At 38.2% G+C, this 25,656-nt stretch overlaps 2 long non-coding RNA genes across 9 annotated transcripts in view; one reads left to right on the plus strand and one right to left on the minus strand.

Annotated features, from left to right (window-relative positions):
- Positions 1–5,082: 5,082 nt before the first annotated feature.
- Positions 5,083–25,656, plus strand: part of LOC107314795 — a 38,265-nt gene continuing 17,691 nt past the window's right edge. For 2 of the 3 annotated variants that reach the window (XR_004307485.1, XR_001555622.2), the window contains exons 1-6: positions 5,083–5,322; positions 15,877–15,964; positions 16,378–16,537; positions 17,762–17,968; positions 19,527–19,605; positions 21,160–21,305. This is a non-coding gene — a long non-coding RNA (uncharacterized LOC107314795). The remainder of the gene's footprint in view (positions 5,323–15,876; positions 15,965–16,377; positions 16,538–17,761; positions 17,969–19,526; positions 19,606–21,159; positions 21,306–25,656) is intronic. The other variant, XR_004307486.1, reaches the window with a different exon arrangement.
- LOC107314796 overlaps positions 21,700–25,656 on the minus strand; it is a 35,223-nt gene continuing 31,266 nt past the window's right edge. For all 6 annotated transcript variants that reach the window (XR_001555625.2, XR_004307489.1, XR_004307491.1 and 3 more), the window contains one exon: positions 21,700–24,657. This is a non-coding gene — a long non-coding RNA (uncharacterized LOC107314796). The remainder of the gene's footprint in view (positions 24,658–25,656) is intronic.

Raw genomic sequence — 25,656 nt, forward strand, 5'->3', positions numbered from 1 at the left:
GCCAGGCCAAGGGAGGTGATCCTCTCCTTCTGCTCTGACCTGTAGAGACTACATCTGTAGTACTCTGCCCAGTTCTAGGCTCCCCAGTTTAATAAACAGAGGGACCTCATAGAAAGAGTCTAGCAGACAGCCACAAAGAGGGGCATCTCACTTATGAGGAAAGGCTGAGATACCTGGGTCTGTTCAGCCTGGAGAAGACTGAGAGGGGATTTCATAACTGTTCATAACTAACTAAAGTGGAAAAGCCAAATGGATGAGGCCAGGCTGTGTTCAGTGGTGTGTAGCGGCAAGTCAAGATGCAATGGACAAAAACTGCAACACAAGAAGTTCTTCCATGCACACATGCAAGAGAGCTTCTTTATTGTGAGGGTGACAGAGGACTAGAACAGGATGCCCAGGGATGCTGTGTTGTAGTCTGTTTCTAGAATAGAGATATTCATGACTCGTCTGAATGCGTTCTGGCTCAACTTACTGTAGGGAACCTGCTTTAGCAAGGGAGTTGAACTCAATGATCTCCAGAGGTGCCCTCTGACCCTGGTGACTCTATGATTCTTTCAAAAACTTGGTTTTGCAGTGTGGTGTCTTTTGTCCTTGTGGTTTTTTGTTTGTTTTTGTTTTGTGTGTGTCTGCCTATTGTTTATTTTAGTATAAAGTTAAAATAAGCCAGTTTTACTATGTTGAGATCATGAGATTTTGTTAGTCAATACAAAATGGATCCAGATGAGCTTGTTGATCTGGGAATCTGTGTGCCCATTTATGCCTAAACCTTCAGGAGACATACATGCTGTTGTTGAATATGACAGTGTGAGGAAAAATAAAACAGTGAAGTATAAAAGATACAGAAGTCTAGGAGGGCCATGGAAGTAGTCCAGCAGGAAAGCTTTTCTTCCATATTCCCCACACAATAGTGCTGGGGAAGACTTTCATCTCCAATAAAGATTTCCCAAATGGTGTGTCATCTCTGAAGTCTCTGTCTTTAGGATGCAGAGAAGGATGCTTTGGAGATTATATTATGTTTTCAGCAGGATGATATGGCGATCTTGCCTCTGGCAAGTTTTTCTTTTCCTACCAACTCAAACTCACTGCCAGTTCTCCTCTCGGTGTGCCACCTGCTCTTCTGCAGACTGGATGCTACTCATGGAAAGTGCGTGGTATACAGCTTTCTGGAAATCTCTTCCAAATTGTACTTGGCTTCCTCTCTTGGCGCCTACTGAGTGACTTTTTCAAGAAGAGAAAACAGTGTTTCAGGACATGTGAACAAGAGAATTAACTGGTTAGTGCTCTAGTTTAACAGGTGGATAAACTCTACAATCCTGATTCAGTGCTTCTGTTTCTTCCCCAGACTAACATCGCACTGAAATTACTGAGTCAAGGGAGGAGGAGGTCTGTTTGTTTCATGCAAAAAAACCCACAGATTTTGCATGGCAGATGTGATCCTAGACAGACCTCAAAATTTTACTGAATCAATATAAAATCTCTGGAGATACTGTTGATCATTGTGTAAGGTTTGAATCCGTAACAAGCAATTGCAGTGTGCAGTTATGTTCTATGTGATGAATTTTTATTCTAAATAGAGTGTATTGAGTGGGTGCATGCAAATGTTGAAATTCTATTAGCAGAAGAGATTGGAGAACTTATGAAATGGAGGTTAGTAGAAAATCAAAAACAGATATTTATACATTGGGAGTGTTGAAAAGCAACAAGCAGCTAATTGTTATTTCTGTATTTCAAGGGATTTAGGGCTTGTCTATGAGGGCATAGGGAGGGGAAGATGAGAACAACTTTATATCCAGAAGCTATCTGTAGAAAATAACTAGAAGACAAGTGAGATGATAAATACATTTTATGATGAGAATTTTTTTTTCTTTTTTTTCTTTTTTGTTTTTTTGTTTGGTTTTGGTTTCTCAATGATACTCTTCTAAACCATAACTTATCCATAGGCAACGAATGTCTAGCAAATGGTCAACTCTGTAGCAATAACAATAACTAGAAAAATTTTTTGCCTTTAAACTGTTGCCACTACAGCTGTCAGGAAGTGCTACCTGATTATTCTATTGCCTAACCAATTTCCATTTGAATAATTTCCTCTGGTGCATTAAATGCATTACATCATGCTATTTTTGCAATGCCTAACCTGTTGGGGTAGTTAAAATGTACTTCTGTATGTAGCTGGAATGAGACTGGCTCTCTGTCACACCATTTGTTATTGGTGGGTTTTCTTAGTTCATGGAGCTTTGACTGTTTAGTTTTGTTTTGAGGAGAATATTACTCTTACTACTCTTTTTTTTTTTTTTTCTTTTTCTTTCTTTTTTTTTTTTTCTGAGGACTGAAATAACGTTAGTAGAATTCTGCAACATAATGTCATTTTCTAACTAGTGTTACCTTCTAGTGCTGATCTTAGCATTTAATTATGCCTGCAGAAAAAAAAAATTAAAAAATTCCCTTTGGTGTCCTAAACACAGTGGTGTGCTGTGTGACAAGTGAGATAAAGGCCAGCTGAGGATTCCCTGGACTGAAACAGAAGGTGTAGACATAGGAAATGATGGTTTAATAAGATTTACTGCCTCCTGATAAAGTTTATCTCAGACTTTTCCTCGAGGGAAGATACAAAACCCTGATGTTCCTGATGCTACTCTATCAGTTTGCTATGAATGCACAGAATTCAATGCTATTGAACACAGTGGTTTACAGTGCACAGATTGGCTGTTCCATACCTCTAATTTACTATGAGAATAGGGAGACAGCACAGTACTTCACAGCATCTCACAGAGGGAATTCATGTAAGACATCCTAACTGAAGAAAGAATTCTAAATGCAGTCTTTCCAGTGTTGAGTAGAGGTTGGCCTTCATCAACCTGCTGGCAAAGTTGTGTTGAATGAAGCCCAATATACTGTTTCCTCTTCTTGAAGCCAGAGATCTTTCCCATCTTCTGAAAAAGGAATGCTTGAATATGAAATAGACAACATATTTTCAGTACTATATACTGAAAATATACACATAAGTGCTTGCTCTTATGAATTAAGATGAATATTTCATCTGCTGTGTAACCACCATGTCAATAATGCTTAATACATTTCCTATTCTGTGCGGAAATCATTTGCTAAAAGAAAAAAAAAAAAAAAAAAGTGACAAAATGTGCTAAAAGGACATTTCTTACCCCTATTTTTCATTGTTGTTAGGCTCAAATGAAGAAAAACGTATCACTTGTGGGAGGGAGGATGTATTGAGGATTCTTGTCTAAACGCATTTGATTTCAATAAAACAGGAACTTCAACTTCATCAGGATATTGCTTTTCTGGCAATCAGGGAAGACACCAGGTGAAACATTCAGCACTGCTTATATAGAAACCAAAAGCTAGGTCTGTGGTTACTAAGACTTTGTTCACTAGTACTACCTGAGGAGATATGCACTCACTCATCCTTTAAAAAGTAATGTTTGCAGATGGCCTGCATTTTCTTGTTCTGGGATGATGTGTTGTGGTAGGACACTGTCATGTCAGCAGTAGGGTAGGCATAGAACTGTGGGCAGAGCAGTTCTAAAACTTCTGATTGTCCATCCTAGAACAGAACTTACAATGGGCATGTGTAACCTCAGGTACACAGTAATTCTCAGGATCTCATAGGGAACTCCTGTAAGACAGTTTGGCTGGAATTGTCTTCCTCTATCCATCAGAACATGAAAACCCTTCCCAGAAGGGCTGGTAAAAATGGCAGGCAGCCTCCAATGTCTGTTATCTCAGAAGTACATGCTCTCTTTGGATTCTCTGTGGGATGCCCCAAAATGAAAAACCATCCTGTTTTCCCTCGTTTCTAGCCTACATGAACACTTAACTTGAGGACAGCAGGGTTGTTGGGCCACTATTATGCTAGTATTATGACTGCTACACACAGTGGAGATTCAGAAGGTGGCTACTGATGTACAAAATTTGAGTGCATAGAAACAAGAAATATAGTCTGTTATTTAAGTGTAGCGCTTAAGGTTTAAGTGCAAGCTTTATTTTTGTTGTTTAAATCATACCAAAGAACAGCTGTCCCGAGGCACAGTTTCCTTCTGTGATAGGGCTGCCAACTCTTTTACTGTCTGCAGTACAAGATGTGCAGTCTCCTTGTTAGTAATGACAGCACTGTTCTTTACTATATGATCATATGGGAAAATTATGCAGGAACAATCTGAAGCAGACAGTATCTTGGTACAATGCTGCACTCCTACTTCAGTCTCTTAAGCTCTTCCATATGAAATATTATCGCTGCATCAACAAAAGCAGCTGAGCAAATTTCTTTAAAATGTTATCCTCTAAAAGAAGCTTGCTAAGGGCAGTTAATAGCCAGGAGACTTTGGCTAGATGGTCTGTTACTTTGAGGCAGCATGCAGTGACTAATCCACTGGGCTTTATGGATCTATTTAAATTAGATATATGCAGGCAGTGCATTATTTATAACCAAAAGCATGAATAATTCAACATGCCCACTCCTAGCAGGTATCCTGCTTGTGCCAGAAGTCAGCAGTAAATGCTTGCTTTCAGAATTAGGAAGATGCTATCAGATAACAGTCAGTTTTGCTTCTGTGCTCCACTTTGCTTGTTCTCCTTTGCTTTTTGTATCTTTCTGGCTCAGCTCTGCCTTTTGTCTGGGGAAGAAGAACAAATGATGTATTCTCTGCATTATTCTCTTCATCTGGAGATGACATGCTATGTTTAAAACAAATTATGTAAATCCACTTAGGCTCAAAGCATTAATTTCATTTCTGAATCACTGTGGATGGAGACAGAGGCATAGTCAAGAGAAAGGCCTTAAAGGCAGCATGGCAAGGGGGCAGCTTCAGCTCTGCTGTTGCCCTAATAAATAGATGTGGCAAAACAGCCCTGTTGAAAAGTTTGTGTGATAGATTCTGTGTGCCCAAGAACTCTGTCTACATAGCTTAGATGGTGTATCCAAGTCTGAGGATCTGGACACCTGGTGGGGAAGCAGGCTGTGTGTACAGCAGATGTAGGCTAATCACTGGGCATTGCCAACAAAATATTCTGGCATTCAGGCCATTGTGTTATGTAGCAATGCAAGGCATCTCAAAGACTGATGGCTCAAAGCCAGTTTCACAGGGACGTGGAGCTTCAATTGCTTCTGTATGGGAACTGTTGAATCATGGCCTGAACAAGCACTGAGTTAGCCCTGGGAACACAGGTGGAGACAACTCTGTGTGACCAGAAGGGGTAGAGCCTGCCTGCATCTCTCCTGGACCCCATTTAAGGGCTGATTGCCCTTGGAGGAGCATCTTTTTCTGGAGATTGCTCCCTTTGGAGTTTTCCTGTGAGCTCAGGACATAGGTGAGTTTATCTTTTTTTTTAATATCCCTTTCTGCCATGATAATCTTTCTAGTTGTATAATCTGTAGATACCAGCCTAACCTTACCACTCTGTATATTGGTTGATTATACAGCTTTTAAGAAAAGTTATTTTTCTGCGGATTTTTTTCTTTCAGTCCCGTCTTACTGGTATCTAAAATACAGAGCCTCCAAATAAATAATTAGGACTGCCACTGGCTGGCTGTCTCCTCCTCAGTGCTCTGAGCTAGGGCCTTCTTGTAAAAGGTTTTCTGCTTGCTCTTCTCTGAAGTTTGGATACCAGGATCACTATGGGTTTTAATTTATTTATTTATTTATTATTTTCCTTTCTCAAGTCCAGTGCAAGCAATACAATAGACTAACTTTCTATCCCTGTCCTGAGTCAGAGCTTCTCTGAGTGGGTTTACCATACCATTACTTGTTTCTGCTGAATCCCAAAAGTAACCAGTTGATTGCAAACACTATATACCATGAACAATTTTGGGAAGTAATAACAATTCTTGAGAATATATGTCATTGTCCCACATTAAAACAAATTCAGCTGAGATCTTCAAGTTTGCTGCAAATGAAGACTTGTAAAATCCTTTGTTGACTGTTAATGAATCATGAAAGAATTGCTGGGGTGCTTTGCTCCCTATCTGTATGGCTGCAGATAATTCATGGTTTTGTGTCTTAATCTGTACATTTGAATAACAACACCTTCCTAACCAAAGCAGTAATTTGAGGGGGAAAAAATGCACTAGAGATAGTAAGGCTCTTGAGTATTGGGGTTTGAATGGCAAGTGGAGCTGACTAAACATGACAGGTAATGGTACTTCTCATACAATGGCTCTAGACAGTTCATTTCTGTAGCCACTGAAAAGCAGCAATTGGGAAGAACGCTCAATTTACAACAGCACATGGCAACATTACACACATTTAGATTCAAATTAGAATTAAAAATCCTGCAAAGACACAGCACAGAGTTGGTTAACCAGATTATTTTAACAGTTCTAGATTGAAAATGGCAAGCATCTTGAGATGTGAAATAATCTTTAGCAACATAAGATTTTAGTAAACTGTTTGACTAAGTAGTTCTCTTGTGTGTTGCTTCAAGACTAAGGAAAAGCAAAAACATGCTTTGTTCAGTCATTCTTATGTTTCTAGTTGTCTCCTGACTTTTTTCCTCTCCTCTTCCCTCATACTGGAGTTCTCATATCAAAACACTAACCTTAGCTAACACAGCTTAACAGGAGAAATCCATCAGGATCAGGAGTAGAAAGCCCATATGGACAAGAAGGTATTCTCTGGCAAAACTGTGATATCTGTAATGTGAATAAGCAATTGTATGTTTCAGTTTTAAGTAAAATCCAGTTAAACTAGTGTGATTTTTTTTTTAATGATATATTTTTCCTGTTTTGGCATCTTAATGACTGCTTATAATTCCCTAGTGCATACGCAGTCAGTCAATGACAGAATCCTATTGCAATTTTCCCATTGTCTGTCTCCATCAGAAGAGACAGTTTCAGGGCTCCAACATAAAGATTAAGCTCGTTGTGACAAGAGATGTAAGCTTTGTGGAACTGTGGTATGATCTCTAGATGAAGCACCTTTCTTAGTCATGGTGTTGGGCTCAGAAGGGAAAATTCCTTCCATGTAGAGCAAATGGTCAAAGAATTAATGTCACCTCATAACATGTTACCTGAAGCTGAGGTGGAACATATGTGTGAGATGTATTTGATGGAGATAGAACTGTGCAGTGTAACATACCACTTTGGTCACAGAATGACCACAGTGGTTAATCTGTTGGTTCTGTTAAACAACTTCTAGAGTCTGACACGGGCAAACAATAACAGGGAGAAATACTAGTCTGTGATGCCTTACATCTGAAATATCAAATTTTGCTCTTCAGATCTTCAAGTTTTTTGAGAGGAAGTGGGCACAAATTTTTATTAGACGTTATTAGAAGGTCACAGTGTCCAGTCATAGCTGAAACATCTATGTCAGATTCTCTGCCCAGACAGAGTGGTGATGACTGATGAGCTCTGGAAGTAAAATCTGAAGTAACTCCAAAACATTCTTCTAGAAAATATAAAATACAAAACATAACCAAGTGATGAAGGAATATGGGGCTTAACATGTTATCTACTTCGCTTCTGTTCTCCATAAACTTTGCACTCTCCAGCATAGCTAGTGCCTAACATTACCAGCATGTAGGGAAGAGAGAGAAGGCTCTTTGCAGAGCTGCTCTGGCAAGATATTTACTGCTTGAACTCCAGCTCCTTATAGGTGCTTGGACCCCAGTAGCATGCTGTGATGGATTTGTACGTCAATATTGCCACCATAAATCCAGAATGAAGTTTTGTAAATAAGCTGAGAAGGGAAGAAATAGATAGGAAAGAACGTGTGTGTGTTTTGTTTTGCTTAGGTTATGTGCATCTAGCATTCTCCAGTGACTACAGAATATAAGTCATTTTTAAACAGTGCTACGTTTATTCTCTTAAAATCCTGCCTGCAAAACTGAGGTAATGCTTCTCTGCTTATCTGGGGAACAAAGGCATGGCAAGATTAATGCAAGATTTCTTTGTTTATGAAGAAGGGCCTGTTTTTTAGTGAGAAATTACTTTTGCAACAGAAGGAGAGTCTCATAGAATTATCAGTCACCAATGAGTCCTTCAAGAACTAAAATGCAGCAGAACAGTGGCCACTTCCACAAGGAGCTTTTTCATGTCAGAGTGGACGAGAGTTAGCCTGCAGAATTTCTGCTGTGAGTTGGATTTACACCAGGTTCCTAAAGTGCTTTCACATATTACCTAAAACAGACTATAACCAGTAGTAAGAAAGAGCACAGGGGTCTCACTGAATGTTTATGAAGACCAAACAAGTGGATATTAGCACAGTGAGTTGTCAGGTGCTGTGTTTCAGCAATAGTAAGTGGGTCACCTCCACCTGTACAGATATTTCAGTGCAGTAGGCAGGCTCTTGTTCATCACTGGCAAAAATGCATTGCTAATGGTGCTGACTATGTTGAAAAAGTGTTATTGTGCTTTTTGTATCTGTTGCAGTTTCCATGGAAATAAATAGAAGGAATAGCTTTCAGAGTGGCCTGCGTAATTATGATGCCTATTTCTTTGCAGTAAGGGCACTTCCATACTTCAGTGTCTGTGGGGTTGTAGGGATTTGTTTTTTCTCTCTATATTTTTTCTTTCTTTTTAAAATTATGACACCCAACAACTTCTGGCTATGAACATTGAGCTGTCTGGCAAAATCTCTGTATTTTGGCATTGTGTTTCTCTGTGTGAAATAATGTGGGAGAATAAGGCTAAAGGGGAAAAAGAATAACTAAAATCTTTTGGGAGCTCTTGTACAAATTCTAGGTCATGTCTTTATGATTCCCCTTCTTTTAAATCCTTCAACTTCACCTGTGTTCTGCCCTACTGGTATAAAGGTACACTGGTATAAAATCAAAATGGGCCAAACTGAGATTTTCTGGTCTGTAAACCAAGCTTCTTGGCCTTAAAGAGATTTTTGATACAAAAAAGTTGGTTCTTGCCCTTAAAGCTCTTGTAATAATCTGAATACCTGTGGCTCACTGATAGCTAATACAGCTGTTCCTCTGGAGTGAATTTTTTATATATTGGGACAGTTAATACAACAGCTTGTGCTCAAAGGGACACCCACAGAATCCTGTACCATGTGCTCAGCATCTTATAGGTCAGTAAGCGTTGGTTACTCACATTGGACTGAAATGACTGAAGATTGGTGTTGACAGGGTTATTAACTCAGAAACATATAATGTGTCTTTCTCTGGTAGCACGTGTTACTTGGACCAATATCTGTAGAGAATCAGCTGAGGGAGGGGGTAGGGTGAAGCAAGAAGGGGTGTAGATGGGGAAAATGACTGGCTTTCCTCGTTTTGTTTTGTTGTTTCCTGTCCTTTTACTTGTTTCCCAGGCTTTATTCTTGGTACCAGAGAGAACACACAAAGCTCCATATAAAGGCTTATGTAGTAAACATGCTTTCCTTATCAGATTCCTTTAATCATTTTAACCTGTGACTCATAGAAAGTCAAAGTGATGTTTTGTTGCTATAACCTGTCAATTTTCTCATGGCTACATACTATACCTTTATCCTTCTTAAACTCAAGCCCTGGTAATGGTGATAATAGAAATGCCAGTACTGCCTCAACATGTCACTTCACTTTGGTCTTCTGAGACAGGAAGCCCACTTATTTCTAGAAAGGCAAAATAATTTGTGTCAGCTAGTTAAAGTGGCATACTGCTGATTCGGGTATTGAGCTCTAAAGGAGCACTTTGTCCCAGCTCTGTAATGGCCTGTCTCTTGTCATCCCCATGGGGCAACTGGGATAAGTTCCTGGAGAAAAAGGTCAGAGAAATCTGGAAAATTATTATCATCAGTCTGAATCAAAACTGATGCTGAAAATATGATCTGAATACAGCTTTCAGTAACTGGAGGGAAAGAAAGTGCTTGTCTCAGTATAGAGGTGGGTGCTTATCTTAGGACTGTGGTGTTACACAAAGTGTTAAGCTCAGCATGAACTACAGATTCTGCCTGTATCCATGTCTCTGGGAAAGAAGGACTTAATAGATTATGCACTGAAATTGGTCATAGCTTCCTTAATTCATTGGTAAGGCTATCAAAAATAAAGGAAAGGGAAAAATGCTAAGTGGCCAGTGCAAGAGCTTACGACAAAATAATTTTGAGAAGGAGCAGTCGATACAATAAAAGCTGATCCAAAGAGGTCAGGCAGAACAAGCTTTTGAAGGATTTGTATATGATTTTTGGACAGCAGATAGTTTTAAGTGGCTTCTGAGAAGAGTATGTAGGCCAGATGTGTGGGATGGTGGATCCTGCTGCATATTTTATTATAGAACTAAAGGAGTATGTGCAGAATTTTGTTTGCACTTTAAATCTACTTGGTTATGAGATTGAACCCGATTGACCATCAGAAACCTGAAGAGCTCAGACTGGGAGAAAGCTGGAGGGTAGAGACAGCTCATTCTTTCTGGGTCTAAATGACAGCTGAGCCATCCAGACGAGTGCTCAATTTTGCACAGAAACTGATCATAGGATTTTATGGAGATTAGGTTTCTTCACACTAGTATTCCTTCTGATCTCTTGACATTAAACAAATTTCTCCAGATAAAAACTGCAGCCACAAGTTGTCTGTTTAATTGGAGAAGGACTGTAGTATAGCTCTATATCTATCTTACAACCTCTTCTTTCTTTTTACTTTAAGTTATTGTGAATCACGGAATGGCTTGGGTTGAAATGGACCATGATCATCTAGTTTCAACCCCCTAACAAACAAGCTGAAATTAGTCTCAGATGCTTGCTGAATGTTGCTGGAGACCAAACAGTGGATGTGAGCACAGGGAGGTGGCGGGTGGTGCACAGTGGTTTCTGAGTACCCTTAGCAAAACAACGTAGGAGGCCTCCCAGGTCTTAGCACTAGCATCCACCTAAAAGAAGGCAGAGTGGTTTTCCACATGAATACACTAAACTTGCCAAGAGCTGTTGGAAGTGGCACTGCTGTCTGCCTTCTCTCTTAATTCAAGAAATACTTATGGGAGGATGTTGTGTGCACTACAGCAGAAAGGTATGTTAAGCAAAGTTTTCTCCCTAGAAATTGCAATGACTGATTACATGATTAAATCATCTCCTTGAGACAAAGAACCTAATATTGCTTTTAAGAGGGGAGAGGGACACAGAGTGTGTATTAGCTACACATTCAAAAATGCTCCGCTTGAAAGAGAGAGGATCAAATTAAAGTAAGTGTGTGGAGGAAGGGGCAGAATAGCAGAACTGTTGAATTTGTTTTTCAGTGTGCTAAACAAGATCTAGTCCATTAGAATTCCCATTGTTGTAAATTTGTAAAGCTAGAAGGGCTTCTTTAGAAAATGTTTTTTTGTGTGTCCTCAGATTAATCAAATTAGAGTTTAAACTTTTATGTCCTTTCTGTAGATTAGCTTTGTTCAAATGCTGATGGGAATACAAGAATCAAAATAATTAAAGGAAGCAAGCAAAAACTTGGTTTTATGCTCTATCTGCATTCTAATGTTAAGCTGAATTTTAAACATGCTGAGACCTCCAGTATCTTATGGGGGATTTAACCAGCACTTGTATTAACACAACCTTCATGACAGAGGTTGGGAATCTACAGTGTGGGTAGCAGTGGAGTTCTGAGAATTGCCAGTGTCCATAGTATCCAGTGGTGCAAATGAGCATTCACTGCAGCAGAGCTAAGCTGACTAATGCTTACTGAGAGTTCTGCGCTTAAAAAAAACACATATTTAAAACATATTCACTGTGAGATACTGAGTTCAGTTCTTCTTTGGGTCAAGTAAGAGCTACAAAGCTAACTCCTTTCTATATTGTTTTGTTGTTTAGCCTGACCAGCACCTTTGACTAACCAAAGCATCCTAACTTGAAACAAATAGAATTTACTGCAAATCAAAATTATGCTGTACATTAGGGAGGAATGTAAAGATTTTGGCTGTTTTATTATTTATTTATTTCTGCTATTGTTTGCTTGGGGTCGTGTAGGGATGGCAGGGTGGGCAAGAAACTTAGTTTGCACAGTTTTATAATCAGAACATTGTTTGGTAACCAGTATGTCATTTTGCAGTGGCTGTGAGAGATTCTTTTTTATTTTTGTTTTTTTAAATGAAAGCATATTAAGAGCTCTGGTAATATTTCAAAGCATTGCATAGAAAGTCCGAATACTAATGGAATCCATGTATACCAGAAAATTCACTGGGGGCTGGGAGAAGGAGTCAAGTGGGGAGGCTTTCTAAGAAAGTTTTCTTTCAAGATCAAGTCAACTATCCCCAGGGTTAAGAGAAATATTCCATCTGGCTTCACAGCTGTGAACCTTCTTCCCAAATTAGTTTTATAAACCTGGCCAATTAGATCTCCTCAAAAAAAGAAAGATGAGCACCAGTGCCTCACTTATCTTAAACAGCCAGTACTAAGGACCCACATATGGTTGGTAGGAGACCAAAACTAATGTTCTTTCTCTACTTAATTTCATATAGAGAGGTACATGTATTGCTCAATAGATGGTACCCTGATCAAAAACATCTCATTTTCAAGAGGCTACATCTCTGAGTTCAAAACATGCAGCAAGTCAGAAATATTACTCTATTGTGACTGCTGAAAAACTTGTTGGGAAGATCTTGTTTCAATGTTTTATGACAAGAAAAAGAACTTTATAATTTAGATACCAATGAATATCCTGAATCTTAGTACTTTTAGAACATAGGAAGAGAACTGGATTCATACCTTTACTTGGGACTGGGGCAGGTTTGAATGCCTGTTGCTAATAATACAGAAAGAAAATGTTCTATTTCAATGCTGAGTTGAAGGTGGGGCACCTTATTTTCTAAGCTACCTGTGGTGAGAAGACATGCTCTGAAAATGCCAAAGCTTGCAGGAAAGTGTGACACAATTTGCGCTCCTGCCAGTGCTGCAGCAGCAAGATGTGAAACTCTAGTGTCCTGCTGTGTGGCCACTAGCAAAAAGAATGAAATGGGGACATGGAGGATTGGTGGGGGGAAGGAAAATTATAGTGGTGTCCAATGTAACAGCTTGCCTCCTTTGCAACCACAGTACTTTGTGCCTTTCCCCTGTGCTCTTCCTTTTCTGGGCATATCTACAAAGGAACATTTCAGCTGAATTTTAAATAAAAGGGCGCAGGCTGTACTGCAGGCTGCTGCCAGCATGGTGTTTTGTTGGTTGAAAATTGGTAATGTGGTGTGCAACTGAGAGACCTGTCAGCCATGAATTCCCAATACTTCTGTTTTTAATCAGAGGGGAGAAAAATACCCTGAGTTCCTATTACTTGTTTTTTACTTGAAATCCAGTAACAATCCTGTGGCTTTAATGTGTACATAAGTATACATACAAACATACATGCTGTATTTTTATATGTACGTATGTGAATATAACACTCTGGCAAACACAATATTACAGCTAGAGTGAATTAACCTAATTGAACTAAACTTATTTCCAAATGGTTGTCTACAATGGGGTTCTAGAATGTTTTAAATGTAAAGCCTTGGGAACTGAGATTAGCTCTCTCCTGAGTATCCTCACACAGACATGGTCTCAGTTACAGTGCACATTAACATGCTCAGTAAGAAGGGGCACCTTGTTTAAAGTTGGCTCTGAGGTGGTTACTATAATTAATAGTATTGAAAGAGCAGGCAGTGGAGGTCTGGACTCTTGAGCCTGCTGTGCTACTCAGAGGTCCATGCTCCTTTCCCAGGCACATCAGTGCTTCATGGATGATGTGCTCTGTGGGCAAATTTACCAAGACATGCATCTCTTAAGTAGAAAACAAATTAATCCAGGATCGGTGTACTCCATGGGTTTGGTTTCCCAGATAACTTCTGTAGAAGTGCTCCTGCTGAGAGCTGCTGTGGTATGGAGCAAATTTACAGTTATGGCAGAAATGTATATTGTGTGTCTGGGAGCAAAAACATGGCTGTGTGCATGCAATATGATTTGAGATTTCCTCTAGTTATGATTCAGTTGTGCAACTTAATTACTCCATTCTAAGGTCTTTTGTAATAAATGCATTTTCTTAACCTACCGTCTCTAAGCTACTAGACTAAGAATTGTGTTACAGCTGAAAAACTATTTGGGAATACTTCAATCATTTTTTGAAGTAAAAACAGAATAGCATACTAAGAAGGCAATTTGTTCAAAACCAGAAAGGCAGGTCACACTGTCTTAGATTGTCAGTGTGTTTTCAGTAAGATGGTGCCTTTTTGATTAAAATTGGGGTGGGGAATTTGTTTTATTTTTTTGAATGGGCTCCGGATTTTTAGCAGTCTCATCTGAATGTCCACTGTTCCACACTGCAGCTGATTTCAAGCACATGATGTACATGACAGCTATTAATAAAGAGTTCGGTGTTATCTAAGCATTAAGATAACGCAGTCATCATGATATGGTATTATGTATGTCTTCTAAAATTCAAAAAAATTCTGAAAATCACTCAGTGTGCCCTTGGGATCTAATTTCACTTCTCTTGTCTAAAAACATGAATTTGAGAAAGGCATTTTAGCATGTAAACAATTTTTTTCTTGTTTTCAGCTCACACACTTCTGAACAATGTATAAAAAGTACTGTTATGGATGTTGAAATAGAAACGCTTTCTTTTGTTAAACAATGAAATCCATGTGAATACGATTTAAGCTGTTAAAACAATTATTTTCTTATTATAAGGAAATAAAATTCCTACCTGGGGAAATGCATGAAGTTGACATATATAAAGTTGTGTGAAATGCATTACAGCTACAGGATGTCTGATGAGACACGAGACACATTATGAATATTATTCTATTCTAGCTATTTAATAAGACTAGGCACAAACTAAATATTTTCAGTTATATGCAGTTTGCCAAACTTGTTAGGATGCAAATCACTGAGCAGGTAGTTTTCACATTTACCTTTTGAAGCCATGTAATGAAATGTATCCCTGCTCCAAAGCGTTATAATATTCTTTTATTTCAATAAGAAGAACATGCTAGTGTTTTCATTTCCTGCCCACTTTGTGGGATAGAGTTGCTTTGCTTGAATGCTGGGGAACACCTGCATGGTGTATAAACGTGTGCCATGCTCGATTGCGTGGGACACTTACTTTGCTAAAATTTCTGTAACATTTTCAAAACAAAGTAAGGCAGGTTACATTTAACGAAAGCCATAAATACAGAATGGTATCAGGGCTTTGTCTTCTGTATCTCAGGATTTTAAATCGGTTTGAGTATTCCTAACTCTAAGCAAATCTGAGAAGCTTTGTCTCCAGTTATCATGGGGTTATATGGTAATGGATTCTCTTACACAGTCCTGTGTGTGCATCTGAAGTAACTTAAAAATTAAATATCTCAGAAGTGACAGATGCTTCAAGCAATTCTGATTTTTCTTCTATGTTTTGCAGCATGCACCATCAGTGCAAATTTAGTCGTTTTCTTTCCTTAGGTTTCTTTCTCACCTGTCACTATACTAGCGTTAAGCAGTTGTAGCAGGTCCTCATTGAATTTAATGGATAATAAATTGCTTTGTACAGCTCTGTAGGACACAACAAGCATGCAAAAAAAAAAACCCCAAAACAAAACAGAAAACTCACAAAATCATAAATTTTCTGAGTGGCAATTGTTGCAGTGTTGAAAATTATTTGCACTGTTGGTTTGTCAAATATTTATAGTGGCACACTCAGCTGTAGCACTACCAGCATTCTGCAGCTTGTTGGCCATGTGACATCCCAGGTCTCACAGCTCTCCCATAGCAAAGGTGTAATTTATTCTGGCCAAAGTTTTCAGTCACCACAAACAAGCAGGACAAATCAGAAGCAGGGGACAAATCTGGATAGAAAGGTGACCAGTACTGCTTACAAAACTGCACTGATTAGAACCAGAGCGAAGGACATATCAAGGAGAAGGAGAACATCATAGCCATTATGTACTTTTTGGGAAGTCAAAGATATCTGGAATATTCTAACCATAATTACCTTTTTGTGTCATTCCTCAAGCTCGAAGAAATGCTTCATGTAACAGACGTCCCGGTGCTGGACACCATGCAATGGAATCACCATCAGGGCTTCGACTGTGGAGTGCTCTGTGAGTCTAATGGCTAAACACCGTTTTTAGTTATCTCCAGAACAGCAACTGAGCAAGGGAGCTTGAGGGTCTGATCTCTGTGTTTGTGTGTAAAGTGGTACTTGAATGACTGCACCCTGTTTGGATGTAGCTAATAGTACATTAGAAACTTCAAAAATGTAAACATGACTTAACATGAGCCTTGAGAGCTCAGTATTTATTTGATAAAAATGCTCCTCCTTAACTAAAATAGTTCTATATGTTAGGGAAGCAGATAAATGAAGAATGTATGAAGACTTCTTTTTTCATTCTTAAATTAACTGCTCTTCCATTCCCTTATTTATAGCAAACGAACAAAAACTTAGCATAACCTTATTTTCATAAGCTGTTATAGTTGTGTGATTTTTACACCAGTTTTGCTGTGTTTTAATCAGACATGCTCTACGCTTGCAGTGAAAAGACAGATTAAGTATTGGCACCAGGACTTCCAACTGAGCTCTGGAAATACTGCTGTCCAGCTGGCTCTGACTCATTTAGTCCTACAAATAAAAGTGCTACAAATCTAAAATCTAATTGACTGTGTTTCTAATGCAGGTAAGACAAAGCAGACTTTCCACCTTTCTTCTTCTGTTTCTATAACCTGCACCTTGCCTGTACCAGACAAACTGTTTTTCCTTTGTGGTAGGAAAAGAGTCTCTGACCAGATAGAAAAGTCATGGAATGGAAAAGACTTTCTAGAATAGTCCAGGGCCTGCATACTCGGTAATTTGGAGAAGTCTAAATCTGACCAGAAAATAAAAAGAATGCTTTAATATCAGAAAAATTAAACAAGTAATGATCTAAGCAATAGACACTTGTACATACTCATTTGTAGGGTACTTCTGATAGTTGTTGAAATGATGTTTTGTATTAATTTATACTCCTGGTTGGAGGTTTTGAATTAGCAATCTAATCTCAGAAATGCAGCAGCTTTTCTTATAAAAGGAATGTGAATGAACAGCAGGCTTTGTGCTTAGCTGGAGGTTTTATTACTTCTAAAAATTTTCTTACACATCTGAACACAGGAAAAGAAATGGTTCATTTATGCTGTAAAATGAAATTCATGAAGGAAAACTGAGGTCTTGGACAACTCAAATTCTTTTCGTTTAATTAAAATCAGATCACGTCAATGTAATTCGACTTCTTATAAATTTTATTTAACTTTTAATATCAGTTTAATTTGGACAGGTTGTTCTGAATTCAAATCAAAACGTTTTACTCTTGAAACAAAAGCCGGGGTCCTTTTAATGTTTCTATCAAGTTTCCAAAATGAAACTCCTTTGAAATAGCTTAAATATAAAAGTTGATGAAAATGTTTTTCATATGAAAACCAAACCAAGCAAGTTTCTGAACCAGCTTACCCAGAAGATATAGCTTAGTCTTGTACAGTTGATCTGAATGTTAAGGTCATATCTAAAAGTTATGGGGAACAGAAACATAATGGGGGAGGGGAAATCCTGACTCAACTGTTTTCCATCAAGGGTAAATATTTGACTCTTTAAGAAGTGTTCTATAATGTGTTCAAGGTTTTTTTTTGTCATCAAGATAATGACGAATTTTTGCCTCTTTGCATGTGAGTCCATGTGCAAGCCAATGAAACTCAATTTGGTAATGACAGCAGAGTGATTTCCAGGAATGGGAGTCAATGCTTTCTCTGCCCTCTCTATCTTGCCCACTCTCCTCCATGGTGGCAGGGGAAGCATGTAGCAGGCTTCAAGAGATTAAATAAACATGCAGTGTATAGCCTTACAATGACATTCCATGTTTTCTGCATAACAGGTATCATAGAATCATAAACTAATTGAGGACACCATTCAACCACCCCTCCTGAAGCACAGTCAGTTAGAAAAGGTTGTGCAGGACTGAGTCATTGGATTTTGAATATGCCCAAGAACAAACTCCTCTTCTACCTGTCTCATCTCTCATCCTCTCACTCGGTACCATTGAGAAGAGCCTGGCTGCATCATCTTTGCATCATCCCATAAGGTATTTATATGTACTAATAAGATCTCCCTGAGCCTTGTCTTTCAGCATAACTGGTACCAGCTTTCTCAGCCTCTTTATGTAACAGATGTGTTTTACTTACAGATTTGAATTTGTTTGGAACCAAAGCTAGAATGAGAAATTGAGGGAGAATATGTTTAAAGAAACTGTTCCTACTGTGAGGATAGGAGCTCAAAAAGCTGTACAGGTACTTTTATAAACACACCTTAAGTGTGAAGCTTATTCTGCAGAAAAAGAACGGTGTAGAATATGTGTAAAGTTGTATGTAATAAATTGTTGATATGATCTGCAGAATTTTGAAACTGAGATAAAACCCCAGAAGAAGAATGGTATGTTTAAATAATATAATATTGGTGCATTTCTGTCTAAAAATCAATTCAAACGCTCTTGAAGTAAGGAAACAGCTCACTTTGATGTTGAAGAATCTGCCTGTGAGGTAATAGCATACAAGTAAATCCAAGTGAAAGATAATATCTGGCTAACAAGGGCCAGACAGGGCGAGAATGGTTTCCAATGCCAGAATATGCCCATATATTTGTAACAGAGAAACGTAGCATTAAACCTTGTGTGATACCTTGTGCTGACTCCATTGCATGTGTTGCAGAAGCCTAAATAGCTTGTGGGTACGTTTCTTTGCTGTCCTTCTCACGTGCTTTTTTTCTTTTGCATGCATGTGTGCCAGTATAATTCTGCTAGGTGAATTTGAGGCGTTGCTGATCTATGACAATAAGGAGAGATTTTATTCTGGTCTAAGGCTATTGACAAAGTCATTGAATATTCTGTAATAGGAACACATTATTCCCTCTAATAATTTATCCAAGTTCAGTCACTGTGCTGTTAAAATTGTGATGATTAAGTTGTTAATTTAAAATTGTGATTAAGACTGGATCACTAATACCTTATGGTAAAGGTTATCATTAGTAGTATTATTTTCTTCCATTTGTAAAGGTCCGTATCAATCATCAGCTACTAATTACGAACATATTTGAGATGGTCTAAACCTGGCCTTAAGTTCAACTAATTTTCTCAGAAGGCCGGGTGCACACAGCGCCTGTCAAAGTTGTCAGCAGGTGATTGTAAGCTTTTGGAGACAGCCATAATCCAACCAGGCCATAATATGCAGTTGGATAATATCTAAATGCTCCAACCAGAATATCCATTTGTAAGTGTAGGCAATTCACCCCCAAAACCTGGTTTGGCTAATTTACTTATTAGGGAATTTTTTAACCAGATTTTTCCTAGTGGACAGTGTGGTTCTACAGTGTAAAACTCAGCAATGATATTGATAAATACAAGAGAAGGTAGACTGAAATTACCCTTCGTGAGATTGAATTGACACCAAAGTTAGCATAGAATAGAGAAAAAATGACAGATCAGGAGTGTAGTTATGCTTCATGATGGCAGCTCTGCCAAAATCACATATACAATTATTGCCTCCAGCCACAGCATTTTTGAACTCAAGGGTGATGTCTTTAGTCTTCTCCTCTTTCCCTGCACTGATGCCTGCTTAATCGTTTTTTGTTTGTTTGTTTGTTTCTAGGTTGGTTGGTTTGTTTATTTTTTTTTCTAGTGACTAAGCATCTAATTTGAATCAACTGTGGGAGAAGAGAGGATTGAAGGTAAAATGGTGCTTTTTATTATTCAGGTTGTCATTAATTGCTGTTTTCAGTTCAGAACATTTTAATGAAATATTCACACAATCAGGCCAGTTGTAATTCAATCAAAAACCCATCCAACTACCCTGAGGAATCCCATCAGGACTCTTTATGCAGCAAGAAAGAATTTTAATTAGAAATTTGAAATAAGCTTTCCCCTAGTTTTGCCTGGAACAAAATGAGCTGGTGCTTAGTGCCTCCATATGGAGAGTTAAAGCCTCTGCAAAAATCAGCGTTTAAAGAAACAACTGGAATTTAAGATTGCGACAAATGAATTTTGCACTTTCTAGTAAGTCTCGGGGAGAATCTGATTATTTTGCAAACTACCACTTCAGCTGTATCTGTTCATTCTTATACTAAAAAAAATGATGAATTTGAGTCTAACTCACAGCTATCTTTGAAAATGTCGCTAATAAAAACGAGGTAGAAAGTAATTTGAATGAAAAAAAAAAAACCACAACAAAAAACAGCACTATTAAGGCTTTTAAAATCCGGCACATGGTAGTTGGAAGAATTTCTGTAAGAATCCTGCTTCAGCCCCAGCAGGGCAACAAGGGCAGCAATAGAGCCAGTTCCCATCATTCAGAATCTACAATTCCTCAATCAGTCACTAATTTCTGGGAAGGGGAATAATTCAATTCTAACAAACTGGGGTAGGATGGTAGATAGGGAACATTTATTTACTGCAGAGTAGTAAACAGTGCTTTCTGCTCTTTTAAGTGCTGTGGCACCTGGAAATTGTCAGAATGAAAACAATTCTGATACTTGTGCAGCATTTGGTGTTTTTTGCAAGTGTGAGTACAGCATAAAGATAGAACCAATTTGCACCCAATAGAATATAGAAACCCACTCCTAAACCAGAGCAATGGAGCTGCCAGGTGCCACATGAGTAATGAGGTGTGAGGGCTTTGGGTGGTAAGGTAGAATTTAGTTTGGTGTTTTGGCTCCTTGGCTTAAAATGCTTCTACCCTTTTTGTATCCATGACTTGCTTTCTTTCTGCTAATCTTAGCACTAAAAACTCCTTGCAAAGAAAATAGAGAAGAACACAGAAATCTTTCGGTCACCTTTAAAATATACTGCCTTAAAGACATTTGCTCTGCTCAGCTCACTTGGTCATGTTTTTTCCTAGCTTTAATGCCATGAAGTGCTTTGTTCCTGTCCCACCTGCTTATAACTTATTAAAAGCAAAATAGGATGCCGTTATGGAGAGTGTCCCAGAGCATTTCCTCATGGCCATGCAATTTGTTTGTCAGGCAGATACAGTACTTGAACCTCACAGTTTTAAGTGCCAGAATGAACAATTGCTTCAGACACTCCAGAATGACATGGGAAAGAGAAAATACAGAAAAATGTCAAAGAGGAATGAGAAGTACTATCTATCCTAAGTCCTCCATTTATCTAGATGTTGGCCATCCTGCTTCTTAGAGTGGAAGTGGATAATTAAGTATATCTAAGAGGGAGAAAGAGAGGCGGGAAAAATCAGAAAATCCCCTTTAGCCTCCTTTTTTCTTTTCCAGCTGGTAAACCTGCCTAAAGAAATCTGTACAGAACAGATGGAATCTTTAACTTATCTGCAGCGGCTCTGCTGGCTAGACTTGCACTATTTGCTAATGGTGTGTCCTAACCAGAAATATGCTGACATCCATCCACAGCTCCAAGACAAGTAAGTGTCTTTAGTGTATAAAAAACAAACTTCCATTTTTAACATTTTACTTCTGCTGCTTGGGATCCTTAGTTCTCAACTAGGGTTCATCTATATGCAGGGTGAGTACCAAAATGCAGCTAAAGCCAGAGGTATTTCTGTAATCTGGTTCAGCATAAGAGCTTGATGGTAAGCTTTCCTTGTTTGGTTTGTTCTTTTTTCCCCCCAGTACATGGTAAGCCATACTGGTACACATGGACTCACTCAATAAAAGTCAGCAACAAGTTTTGTCTTGAAGCATGAGTTACAGTCATGAGTCATCTTGCCTCTGTGTTCCAGAAGGTAAACTTGCTAGTATAGACAGGGAGGAAGTGATTTAAATGCTGTGTGTTACATGAAACAAGGATTGGTTTGCTTTTTTTTTTTTTTTTTTTTTTTCTGACCAGGGATAAGGATTGTACAGTTTGGTTTTTGCACAGAACAATATTGCCTAGAAAGTTCATTTCTTAACAGGCAATTAATGTATTTGCATAGAAGTCATATGTATTAACAGAATAAACTTTCCTTCAGGGCTACTTGAATGAAAAGTCAAATTCTAAAGTAGGACAAGTTCTTTGTAGCATGATATCTCAACAGTTGAAAAAAATGAGTCCGTACCATCTTAGTTACTGTCTATTTCCTAAGTTACTGCCAAATGTTTAGCAAATTGGGTTTACATTGTTCTCCACACATTTAAACTGTAGTTAAATCATAACATTCTTTATAATTCTTTGAACTACAGTTGGTGTCCCAGTTCAGTATGCAGAGAAGACAATCAGGTGGTAATCACTATTATACTCCAAAGATTGGTTTTAATTAACAAGAGCAAAGTGAGTTTAATGAAAAGGGGGAAGTTTGTTTAAACGAAAGCTATTAATCTAAAAAGGGTTCAGCTATTATAATCCCAATGGAGTTCTTAAAAATTTTTAAGGAAATAATGAAGGGAAGAAGAACAAAATGTTGAAAGTTTAGACAAATCTTCTCTTCAAAGTTAGCACCCAGAAGAAAAAATAAGTTACAGTCTCTGAAATGAAGGTTCTTTACCTGTTTCTCCCTCAAAACAGGGTCTCTCTTGCAGTTTTGTGTCCCATAACTTTCAGCTTCCTGCAGGGGCTCTCCAGATTATGTAGATTTAGTTATCACTGTCTATCAAAGCAGTCAGCCCCTGACAATAATAATAGTGAATTTAGGAAGAAAACCATCTCAAGAAACCCTGACTGAGGGAAATGAAATACTTAGACAAAACAATGGAAATCTACATCTAGCAAACTACATGAAGAGTTTGTCTTTTTTCCATAATCTTTTCTAAAATCTGCAGTGTAAAATGGTCACAAACACAAAATCACTGTAACTACCTTAAGATACTGGATCAATACTTTTTCCATCCGTAGACCCCAGTGGCTTTCCATTGTTACAAAAGGGATAGATTCAAAGTTCAGGCTGTAGATGCAGCTACGGCCTATAATGCTTATTTCTTCTCAGCAGCAATCTGGATCACTGCTTATCTTCAGATAATATAATGGAGTAAATGGGTTTTTTTTACAGGCAGAGAAAATGCAATTTAATCTCTATCAGTGTACTAATTCTGGACTGGACACCAGTAGCACAAACACTTTCTTAGGCTGAGTTTGAAATGTTCTCTTGTCTGCTTGAGAAACTTTAATCTACTCCCTAGTTCACAGTTCATACTTGCCTCATTAAATATAAAGCAACAGTAGTGATATGACTAGAGCTTATCATGCAGAGTTTCTTTGTTAGCTGGGAACAGCTGCATTACAAGGAAAGAAAGTGCAAAAGCAGGGCTGTATGCCTAGACCAATGTGCATCATTTGTTCTCTGGAGAAAATAATTTCTTCTGCTACTTCCCATTGCTCAGCTTACCCAGCGTGTCTCAAGCCATGACTAATTACTGCTTCTACCTTTCAGTCATACCAAAGAGGCACAATTATATCAGACAAAACATGTATCCTATTTCTGCATTATTGATAGAATATTACTTTTCCCCTTCTGTCTGAGCTCTCACCAGATCTATTTCTTCACTACATCTTGCTTCACTCACAGCTTTGCATCTGCATGCACATTTCTAGCTTACTAAAGTGGCTTCTGATGCTTTCCTATGACACTTGCAGAATACATTTATTATTTATGGTTCTATTATTTTCTTGCTATCTTCCCTATGCTTTTTTATTTCAACCTATCACCAGAATGGAAGCACCTTAGGCATCAAAACTTGGTCTTATCCATTTCTCTCAGAACCATGCTATTCAAGTGTGACTTAAGGAGACGTAGACAAAAGATTTATGAAATGGGTAACACATATTTTGTACTCTCTGAAGCAAAATGCGAAGTATTTCTTTTTCCAAGTATACTCGTACTCTGTTATAACTATTTCTCTTTGCAAAACAGTGTGCCTTAGCTTTCAAAGATATATGCAAGACCGGGATAGATTTTATGTTCGGGAAAGTGGACAAAAACCAATACAGTGTAGTGCTTCTTACAGTCTTTGCATTACTTCATTATGATGAATGATATTATGACAATATGACATTATGAGTAGAATATCAGAGATTACAACCTTTGAATGTTGACTGCTTTGAACAGCTCTCTGTGCTGTCTGGGTCATCAGTCCGGATTTGAAGAGGACAGATCTTAGACACCTCACATAATAGGACAGGTATATAAAGCCCTGTCATTGTATTTGAAAAGTAATGACTACTAATTTTCCTTTAGAATTCCAGAAGTGCTTTCAGTATTGTCTTCTAGAAGTTATAGCTGAGAGAAAAGCCAATGAGGAATAAGAGACAGGAGTTAAAAACCATTTTATGATTCCAAAGATCCACTGGCACTGTAAGAATTCTGCACTTTCATACTGGAAGGCTGATCTATAATGCATTTTAAAAATAAATAAATAAGAGAGCTTTATCTTGCCCTAGGTACAAAAAAAGGTTGGAAGCAAGGATCAAAAATGCAGTATGAAGATGCATCTTCATATCTAGTTTATCATTTTAGATTCAGTTTTCTTCTGTTGAATGTTCATGAAGTCTTCATTCTCCTTCCAAATAATTATCTCAACAATGGCACTTAATGCCATAAGTACCAAGAGACATTTTGATCTTAGGCAAAACCAGCTTTAATTAATGTTCCAACCTCCAAAGTTACCTTGCGCAATTTCAGATTTTTAAGTTGAATGTTTGGTCTGTGCTAAGCTCTGAAGTATCCCTTGAATCCATGAGGCAACTATTTCAGGGATGATAGCTGCTTGACCTCCAGCTGTTGCTGTTCTTCAAGTTAAAGCTGTTTTCAACCATAATGGTATTAGCTGACCTCTAACCCCCTGAAAGGAAATCGAGACAGAAAAAAGAAGCTAAGTAGACTTGTATCTTAAATGGAGGTATATCACTATCCTGCTAAGACACGTAATATTTTAATCTGTATCTTTTTCCCCTCAGGCACCTGAATATTAAATTGATACAAGCAAATTTGCTAGGCATGCAATGACACTATTTGGATCTTACACCATATTAGGAAGATGCATCCGCTGCACTATGAGAAAGAGAGTCAATTACAAAAGGAAATTAGAAGCTGACACAAAGGTCAGAGAGTAGGTGAACAGGGGAAGAGAAGTTCTGAAATTACATGGCTATTGCAATTAAGGTCTGATGGTTGTTCTTCTACGGGTCACGGGAGCTGTGGCAGTTTTGATAAATGATTTAACTTTTATAACAGATCTATCAAGGATAGCAGTGGCAAAGGAAAGAGTTCTCCCTACAAAATCACTTACAAGAAAGGAGTTGGTTTCTTCTCACTGAATGTGGGTAATTCAGCTGCCACCCTCAGCTTCAAAGTTCTCACTCCAGAAAAACTTGAAATATGTGCCATGGCACTGGCTGAAACTATGTACTGTCACATTCGCCATAAGATTAAAAGTTTCGAATCTCAGCATGAGTAACTTCCTCACTTAGGGTGCAAAAATTATGAAATAATGCATCACACTGAATTTCATCCAGGACAGCTCAATGGAGGGAATAAAAACACAAATCAAACCCCACTGAAATGTTAAGCACACATCGTATCCCATGTCCCCAAATTCTGTGGAGGGCTATGATTTGATCAGAGAGTGTTTCACAAAAAACTAATTTTGTTTTGTTTAGGAGTGGTTAAAGCAATACCAAAAGTGAATACTGTTGTGCTAGAAAACAAAATACTGAGATGAAACAAACGAATGGGATAACAGCTCCAATTTAAAACATCATTATCCTTACACTACTACAGTCTTAAGGGGATTCCTACTGCTACTGGGAGGAACCAGTCACTTTGCTGTACAAGGGACCAT

This window comes from Coturnix japonica, chromosome 5, assembly GCF_001577835.2.
Source record: "Coturnix japonica isolate 7356 chromosome 5, Coturnix japonica 2.1, whole genome shotgun sequence".
Taxonomy (NCBI): domain Eukaryota; kingdom Metazoa; phylum Chordata; class Aves; order Galliformes; family Phasianidae; genus Coturnix; species Coturnix japonica.